Source organism: Pelodiscus sinensis, chromosome 3 (genome assembly GCF_052426305.1).
Source record: "Pelodiscus sinensis isolate ZL-2025 chromosome 3, ASM5242630v1, whole genome shotgun sequence".
NCBI lineage: Eukaryota > Metazoa > Chordata > Testudines > Trionychidae > Pelodiscus > Pelodiscus sinensis.
Window position 1 is genome coordinate 9,145,299 of NC_143054.1, and position 9,617 is coordinate 9,154,915.

The window sequence follows — 9,617 nt, forward strand, 5'->3', positions numbered from 1 at the left end:
CAGGGAGGGGGGTGGAAGGCAACCCATCCCCCCCATCCCCCGGCAATCCCCTTACTATTTCTGTTAGGTCAGTTCCTATTCTTTTTTCTTTTTTTTGCTCAACAAGTTTTGTTGCTGGGGGCAGGGAGGGGGCGTGAGGGTTTCTCAAAAAATCAAAAAGGGGACATGATGCCGAAAAGTTTGGGAACCACTGATCTAGATGGTGCTTGGTCCTGCTGTGGGGGCAGGGGACTGGACTCACTGCCCTCTAAAGGTCCCTTCCATGTTCAGTGATCTATGATACTATGAGGTGATACATTTGACGGGTACTTCTTCTGTTGTTATATATGTGTAAATATTGGTTTCTGTTATTTCCACTCCAGTTCCTGGGTTTTACCCACAAAAGCTCATGACTTTATATTTTGGTTTGTCTGTAAAGTGCCACAGGACTACTTGTTATTTTTAAAGTGACAACCTGACACAGACACACACGCTTCTTGTCATTTAAACAATATGATTTAAACAACTGCCTTTATTGAAAGGAGAGGTTGTATTCTCTTTCCATGCCAGGAGTTTCCCCACTGCACATTTCTTCAGGTCAGCATGGTCTCTATGAATAGCAGCATATTAAAAGAGGAGGGCAAGTTCCACGTAGCAGTGCTAGACCAGAGGAACAGAAGCCTATATCCGGTAAACAGATCCCGCCCTTGAGGAGACAGGGAAGCGCTGGCACACGGCCCGACCCTGCACAAAGAGAAAAAGGAGTGATTTGCAGGTCACCAGAGCTGCACTGAAACTATGAGCTGTGGTCCAAATTTACACGCAGGGCGACTAAGGGAATGCTCCTAAGTCCTGAAAGAAAACTGGCCTGTCTCTCAGTGGGTATCTATCCCTGCCACTGACGACTTCTGGGCACTCAGCACTTCTTCTAAGCTCTTAAAAATGAATGTAGGCACCTAACTTTAGTGCATAAAGCCCTGTTTAAAACTCTCCTTTGCCATGAGACCTACAGAGAGCTTGTTTGCCTGTATTCATCTCTTGTCTTATGTTTAGGACATGTCTACACTACAGCCAGAGGTCGGCTTAAGGTATGCAATTCCAGCTTCCTAAATAATGTAGCTGTACTTGACCTACCTTAAATTGAGCTTTGGCACTGTCCTCACAGTGGGAGGTCGATGGCAGAAATGCTCCTGTTAACTCCCCTTACTCCTCGCACCGGTAAGGAGTACTGGCACAGATGAGGGCACCCTTAGTGTTCGATTTAGTGGGTCTATACGAGACTCGCTAAATCAAATGCTGAAAGATCAATTGCCCCAGTGTTGATTTCCCAGAAGTATAGAAGTACCCTCTGATTGTAAGCTCTTTGGGACAGGGCTGCCTTTGTTTTCTGTGTCTATACAGTGCTCAGGTGAGTGGGTTCCTGCTCAGTGTTCCCTGTAAGATGTGCACTTGTGCTCAGGAAAGATTCACATGCAGCCCAGATGATTAGCAGGGTGCACACAATCTGGTATTTTGTTTCCATTGGTAGTGCACATTCACCCATACCTCGGTGCACATAAAAATGTAATCCACACATGGATGGAAAAGATTAGAGGGAACATTGTTCCTGGTCTATGATTAGCGTTCCCAGGAGCTTCTATAACACAAATAATCACATGCTTATGTAAGCGGGGTCAGGGTTACACTTATTAAAGGCAGGGGAATCAGAGGTTGGTTTGAAAATCAGCTTGCATGATCTTCTGAGGGATCTGGGTTTCTCATGCATTCGCTTGGTAACAAGAGAAATGATAGGAGACCCAAAGAAATAAAGCATAATTTGTTAATGGATGTAATGATTAACCACTGGAACAATTTACCAAGGACCATGGTGGTTTTGTTATACCAATAAAAGCAAGCAGGATCTTATGAGGGGGATAAGGCAAAAAGCCACATTTATTGTAAAAATAATAAAGAATAAAGAAAAGATAGAAGCAAACAATGTTGTTTAGCTACTTATTCCTATCACTACTTAACTCTTAGAGGGTATGTCTACACTACCACCCTAGTTCGAACTCGGGTGGTAATGTAGGCAACCGGAGTTGCAAATGAAGCCCGGGATTTGAATTTCCCGGGCTTCATTTACATATTGCCGGGTGCCGTCATTTTTAAATGTCTGCGGCTAAACACGGCACGGACTAGGTAGTCGGATTAGGCTTCCTATTCCGAACTACCGTTACTCCTCGTTCCATGTAAACCTCATTTTTTAAGGACGAGCGTTTTTTCAAAAAAGGGGTTTTTTCCCCCCAAAAAACATTGTCCAGACTACTTTCACTTTCAAAAGCTCCTCCTTCAAAAGTGAGATCAGAAGAAGATATGCAAATTCCCACAGAATTTGCATATCCTCTTTTGAAAATAAAACGTAGTCCAGACATCGCCTAAATGTAAGCGGGGGAGTGGTCCCGCTATTGTGGGGAGCTTTCCTGGCTTCTATACCACCACGGAGAAATCAACCAGTGAAATGATCTTAGTCCCCAGTCCCACTTCTTTTACCTAAAGGCCTCCCTGAACGTCAGGGCTCCCCTTCCACTCTCCTGGAGTAGCACAGTCCTAGAAGTCCCAACAAGGCTGGGCCTAGGTTTTCTGGGGCTTAATCTCCAACCTTGAAGTCATTTGGGGCAGGGGTTAGGGTGTCCCCACTCCGGGGTGCTCTCTTCACACTGGATGCTTTCTTGACCCAGTGATCATTTCATACAGTTCAAAGCAAATACAATTTATTAAACAGCAACTGATTAAAAAGAAAAGAATAAGGAAAAACAAGAAAGTTTAAATGAGAACATGCAGTCCTGCTCTGTAGCACGGGAACATCACAAACAGCAGTGTGCAGAGTGTAAGGACAGTTCACAGTCTGTTGCTTATAGGTCCCAGGGCTCTTTCTCAGGCCCTGGCTGTGCTGCAGGGGGGGCTGCAGGTTGGACACGCTTGCTCTGGCAGTGACTACACACCTTCAGGCTCTAGGTAGCAGGACCCCTCTCCCAGCTGGAGTTACAATCCCTCTCCAAGTCTGGCCTGCAGGGCCTCTTGGCTGGTGGTGTCTTCCTGCCCAGAGCCTCTCCCCTCACTTTGCTGGTCCCAGCTGCTCACTACACCCAGCTGCAGTCTGTGTTGCATTGCCAGACTCCAGCTCCTTGTGTTGCTTCTCTGACCCCTTTGGCTTTCTGGTCACTGCAGGTCTGCTCCTCACCACAGGGTCTGTGCTCTTTGGGCTGTGTGTGTCTGGCTTTCTCACTGCAGGACGGCCCCTGAACACAGCTTGTGCTCCTTGGGCTGTGTGTGTCTGGCTCTGTCGCTGCAGGACGGCCCCTGAGCACAGTTGCGCTCCTTTGGCTGTATGACAGAACAGCGCTTAGAATTGTACAGCGGTTTGCATCTTCCCAGCACAGAGCAGCCAGGTGAGCAGTGAGGGAGAGAGAGTATAGAGAGGGAGAGTGTAGTCCAGAGGCAACGGTTGAACTGTTCAAACCTGGATGTTTTAAATAGGCATTTTTGTAGAATTGTAGGGTTGGAAGAGGCCTCAGGAATCGAGTCCAACCCCCTGCCCAAAGCAGGACCAACCCCAACTCAATCAACCCAGCCAGGGCTTTGTCAAGCCGGGACTTAAAAACTTCTCGGGATGGAGATTCCACCACCTCCCTAGGGAACCCATTCTAGTGCTTCACCGCCCTCCTAGGGAAATAGCATTTTGCTCCTTGTTCTGCCATCTGTCACCACTGAGAACAGCCTCTCTCCATCCTCTTTGGAACCTCCCTTCAGGAAGTTGAAGGCTGCTCTCAAATCCTCCCTCACTCTTCGCTTCTGCAGACTAAACAAACCCAAATCCCTCAGCCTCTCCTTATAAGTCACGTGCTCCAGCCCCCTCATCAACACTCTCTCCAATGTATTCACATCCCTTCTGTAACAGTGAGTGGGGGCCAGAATTGGGTGCAATCCTCCAGATGTGCCTAGCATTTTGGAGCCGTGGCACCCATCAAAAATTAGGTGACTTATCTGGGTGCCTAAATCTGCCTGGAAAACACGCGCCCAAGTTCTGGTCAGAGATCACACAGTCTGAACTTGCAGGCTAGCTCTCAAGCCAGCAGAGCTTCAGTGACACAGCTGTCCTGTGTTATCCTCTCACTGCTCCCTCGTGCTGCGGCCCTCTTATGATGCATGCATGGTGCCTTGCACGATGGGGCCCTGATTCCCAGTTGGGGGCGTTTCACTGCCACCACAACATAAAACCTCCATTGTAAAAATAATCCCTGCTGGTTACTTTACCTCTCACCTGGAGCAGCGTGGAAGAGGAGGAGGAGAAGAACAAGGAGCAGGCAGAGGCTTCTCATGGCGGGAGGTCGGCTGGGATCTCAGTGTTACTGTGGAGAAGAGGTGCAAGCCAAGCGGGCGGGAGGCTGTTTGCCACAAGGAAACAGAGAGCCCCGGTATTTATAGAGCTCTGTGGCCTGGGAAGTGTTGACCCATGGGGCCCCCGGTGCACCTGGTGCTGACAGCTGCCAGAAATCCCTGCAACCAGCTGCACACATCACTTGCCCTGAACAATCACCCAGAGTGTCACACGTATGAACTGGAGGTGACGGTCCTTCTCTATCCAGGCAGTGCAGCTGCACCGGGCATGCTGTGGGCACCCCAGGGGCTCTGACAATGAGACAGTTGAGAAAAGCAGAGTAGATTTAGAATGGGGAAGGGAGGTGACACTTTGTGTGGAATGTGTCCAGGGGTGGAATTGAAAGCAGTTCTGGTTGCATGTCAACCTAGGCCACCGGTTCCACATGCCACCAGGGCTATGTCTTCTTCACTGCCAGCTTTTGCCAGCAGAGTATGCAAATGAAGCACTGATTAACATTTTGTCATGCTTCATTTGCATAATCTATTCAAGCATGCTCTCTGCTGGCAAAAGCCAAGTAGAGGGACAACTGGGTGAATGCTAGGGGAGTATGTTGTGTAACCAAGCCTCATGTGCACATTGTGCCTTTGTGATCTGGGTCACAGGCTGCGAATGAGCCAGGAAACTCCTTTCTTTTCACTATTTACTCCCCACGAGCAGAGCTTGTTCCTCAGATTCAAGAGCTGACCTTGTTTCCAAACCGCAGCCTGTGCCACTAGACCCAGCATTGAGGTGGGGTGGGAGCGGGGCTGGATTAAGATGCAGGCAACCCAGGTGACTAGCTGGGGTGCAAGGCTTGAGATGCATCAGGCTCACAGATTTGCAGATCCCAGGTTGCAAATGTATCGTCTTATGTGACTGGGATCAATCATGCATGCAAATTGTGCCAAAAATGGGCTACCAGTAAAAAATAAGGTACTGAAAAAACTTAACAACTGTGTGTGTGTGTGTGTGTGTGTGTGTGTGTGTGCACCTCTCACCAGTGCCTCTCCCTAGTCTCTCTACTGGAAATACCTCACCTGATGCATTTTAGGACTGCATTAGCTTTTTTCACAGCTAACTTGCATTGGCAGCTCTTAGTCATCTGGTTGCTTCTTGGCTAACAAGTTGTCTTTGGAAATGAGGGTGTGTCCTACCACCCAGCACAACCTCAAGTTAAAACTATCCATTTAAGCTTACACTTTCATTTATGTCTGCCAATCAGAGAGACTGGACATGTGTTTCAGGGGAACCCCTTTCCACTAGAAAATGCTGTTTCATCAAAATGTTTCATATGTCGATTGTAATAGAAACACTTCTGCAGAGTTTGAAATTGAAGGAGCATTTTCATTTTGACCGTCTCATTTTGTTTCTATTCTATTCTATTCTATTCTATTCTATTCTATTCTATTCATCATAAATATATTTTTCAGAAGTTTCTTTCTGTGAAAATATAAAAAAATTGACTTTTCCCCTGAATTTGGATGAAAACAGATTTTGAAATGTGAGAATTTCCTGCAGGAGAGAATTTTTCTGTCCTTAATCACCTCTGTCCCCATTGAAGGCTGTTTCATGGTATCCCTTTAGTCTAGAGGGGTTAGTTTTCAGAATAAATTTCAGGTATTATCACTGCTGAGTGGGCAACACCAGAACTTAATTTCTAGAAGGTGTGAGAATGTATTGTCTATCGAAAAATAGCGGAGGCTTAAGTTTATACCTGAAAGAAGTGGGCATTTCTGGGGCTTCCTTCAGTTACAATATTTTGAGCCTCAGAATCCTAATGAACTGGAATGGAAATCATAGAACAATATTCGCCCCCCACCCCCAGAAATAAGGGTAAGTTTAATGCATGAAACTAATATGTGGTGCTGATTCATCTCTCCCTTAATACCAGTTTTAAATCAGCAAGACTCCATTGATTTGAAAGGAATGACTCCAATTTATTTCTTAGGTCGTCCACTCCTCAGGGCAGAACTTCATTTCAGCTTTCTGTTTGTCCAAGGGGGGCCTGACCCTGATCGTTGTCACCCATGGGGCTAGCTTGCCTTTCTTATATCAACATAGTTAATACGTAATCTGCAGATCAGGCTCCATCGTGGTCTCAGTGTGCTACAGCTGGATAAATATTTACCAATACCAATAAATAAAATGGGAATGAGAGGCGGATTGTGTGATGTGTATCTACTTGGGGACGCACTGCACTTAAATTTACTTTTCCACTGTTGATAATTAAATGAGCTGCCCCAAAACTAGAGGGAGAACCTCAGATACAACAATAGAGGTTTATTATAGTGACATGTGTCACATAATACATAGGCATTATTTTTTTTGCTAGAGTACGTAAATAGGACTGAAGCCTGGAGCCCTTTGCATTTTCACAGAACTGGGCAGACAATAACTAAATAACCCTTCACAAAGCAGGCATGGGCTAGACACTGAGCCAAGACAGGTTTGAGCCCCACGTCCTATAGATCCCCAAGTGGAACAGCTGATGTTAGTACCCGTTAGAAATGCTGCTCTTCACAGGTTTCTGTCTTACCTGGAGCAGGCTGGAAGAGGAAAAGGGCAACAGCAAAAAGAAGGTACGGGATCTTCACGGCTGAAGGTCAGATGGGGCTGTGGCCTCACTGCAGAAGAGAGGCACCAGATGGAGTGAGATGGAGAAACCGTGCAAGATGGAGACAGAATGTCGGCATGTATAGGACTCTGGGGGCTGTGAAATATTGTTGGGCAGGATTCTTACTCTGCATATTTGATACAATCTCTACCCCAAAATCCCAGTAGATAGTTGTAACCACCACTTAACCCGGATGGTCACTGAGAGTACCATGTGTATGTCCAGGTAGGCGAGAGTACCTCTCCATACGGCTTTCAAGGTTGAATTGAGACTGCTGTGTTTGCTCTAGGGCTCCTTGTTATAAACAAGGCTGCCATGGCAGAGATAAAGCAAAGAAGAGAATCTTATAAGCATTCTCCACCATATTCAGATCTTCCCCTCTGACAGTGGCCATGTGGACGGCAGGGGCTATGAGTAAGCACAGGAACGGGAAGGACTGGCATTTGCTGGACTTCGCTATCCCTTTCTGCCGCTGTAGAGGTGAAATTAAAAAAAAAAATTCACTTGTAACCATAAAGTTGAATACCTTGCTTGAAAGCATTTTTACAAAAATTGACTCGTGTTCCTAAGTTACTTAAGTTTTTCAAGAATACCCTCCCCCAATAGGTGACTAAATATGAATGTAGGGGTAATTCTCATAAGAACATAAGAACAGCCATACTGGGTTAGACCAAATATCTATCTAGCCCAGTATCCTGTCTGCCGACAGTGGCCAGTTCAAGATACCCCAGAGGGAGTGAAGAGATCAGGGAATTCTCACATGGTCCCTTTTCTGTCACCCATTTCCAGCCCCTGACAAATAGAGGCTAGGAACATCATTCCTACCCATCCTGGCTAGCAGCCATTGATGGACCTATGCATTTATTAGTTCTTTTTTGAACCCTGTTAAAGTCCTGATCTTCACAGCATTAAATTCTCTGAGAATTTTGGCCTCTGTGTCCTCTGCTGCATTCATTTGTTTCTCCCTTGGCCACTCTTCCAGCATGTGGGGTGTACAATCCAATGGAATTTTCCTCAATGGACATTTTAAACAAAAATCAAAATATGTAATTTCATTGAAATTATACGTGGAAAAATCCCCCCAAATAAATATATCCTGTTTGCCCTCCATTTTCTTTCCTTTTTTATTGGCAGACATTTTTTCTGCTTTTCTATATTTTCAGGTTCTCAGTGAAAAACTGAAATGTGCCATGCAAAGTAGAAAGCTATTATCAACATATTTTATTTACTGAAAATGCAATATTCCATCATCAAACAATTTAAAGAGAGCATTTTTTAAAATCTCTCCTAGAGGAGCAAGCTGATGTGTCAACTAATTGGTCCCAAGCACTTTTCACTTGGGCTCTGGTTTATATCACAGCTTGGAAGATGCTTTAGTGGTGCAACAAACCATTAAAGAACATAAGAAAGTGATTTGATGAATGGAACACAGTGCTACACTCCAAAAGAGCGGCTTATGAAGCCAAATGCAGTGTAGCCTAGTGGAAAGTGCAGGGAAGTGAGATTCAGAAACTCTGGGTTCTGAGTCTAGTTCTACCAGTGGCTTGTTGGGGCACTGCAATATGCCTCAGTTTTTCCATCTATAATGGGAGTAATGCAGACAATCTCCTTTGTAAAGTGCTTTGATGTTCACTAATGAAAAGTGCCATATAAGAGCCTCTCTTCACAGGTTTCTTTGTTATCCAGAGAAGTCTGCAAGAGGAAAAGAACAACAGCAAAAAGCAGGTACGGGCAAATGTATAAGCGATGGGAAGAACTAGTCAACTACTCACTTCCCCCCCCTTGCTGCCTCTAATCAGAAAGAGGCAGCACATGGGGGGAATAGAGAAGGGTGCTTCTAAGTGGCAGCACTGCACTGCCGCTTTGAAATGCTGCGTGCAGCCCAGGGACAACTGTGGTGTCCCCAGGCTGCACGTGGCGTTTCAAAGAAGCAGCAGGCGCGTGGAGCCCAGGGTCACCTGGGGATCCAGCTGACCCAGCGCTCAGTGCAGCACTGCCACTTTGAAATGCTGTAGGGAGCCTGATGCTCCTCAAAGCGGCAGCGACACACAGAGCCCAGGGTCAGCTGGATCCCCAGGTGACCCCGGGCTCCATGTGGCGCTTCCGCCTTTGAAGTGTAGACCAGCCCTAGCTGACAATCGCCCTAGCTGGCATACTGAAATTTAGAAAATGCGGAAGCTGGTTGTCATGATTTAAAAAAAAAAAATTAATTCCCACCACCCCAAAATGAACTATTTCACAAAATCGACATGAATTTGCAGAATGTTTCAATGTTACCAAATCTTCACTTTTCACCGAAAAAGTGTTTTATGTGAAAAATTTCATCCCACTCTCCTTGAGGCCTTTCTCCCCTGCTCCACTGTGGGGCTTCAACCCTCTCCTGGTCTCAGCGGGAAGCCCGAACAGCCGACTCAGAGCAGCTGTATTGCCGGTTGAAAACATAGGCCAGCTCCTGCCCGAAAGGGATCAGTGTGGCCCCTTCTCCAGAGGTAGGGAGAAAGCCTGGATGGTGCCGTTAAGATAAGGGCCTCAAACAGGGGGAAAAGGGGCACCTGCCTCAAGGCCTGGCAATTCAAAAGGACCTGGGACCCCCGGCGGCTGCCACCCTACTGAGGCAGTGGCCAC

General features: G+C 46.3%; 1 long non-coding RNA gene across 1 annotated transcript; it reads right to left on the reverse strand.

Moving 5' to 3' along the window:
* Positions 1-493: 493 nt before the first annotated feature.
* On the reverse strand, positions 494-4,464 carry LOC112546501 (uncharacterized). Its single transcript, XR_003090197.3, has 2 exons — positions 4,280-4,464; positions 494-723 (listed from the first exon to the last, which is right to left on the reverse strand). It is a non-coding gene; the product is annotated as an uncharacterized LOC112546501 (long non-coding RNA).
* Positions 4,465-9,617: the final 5,153 nt, after the last annotated feature.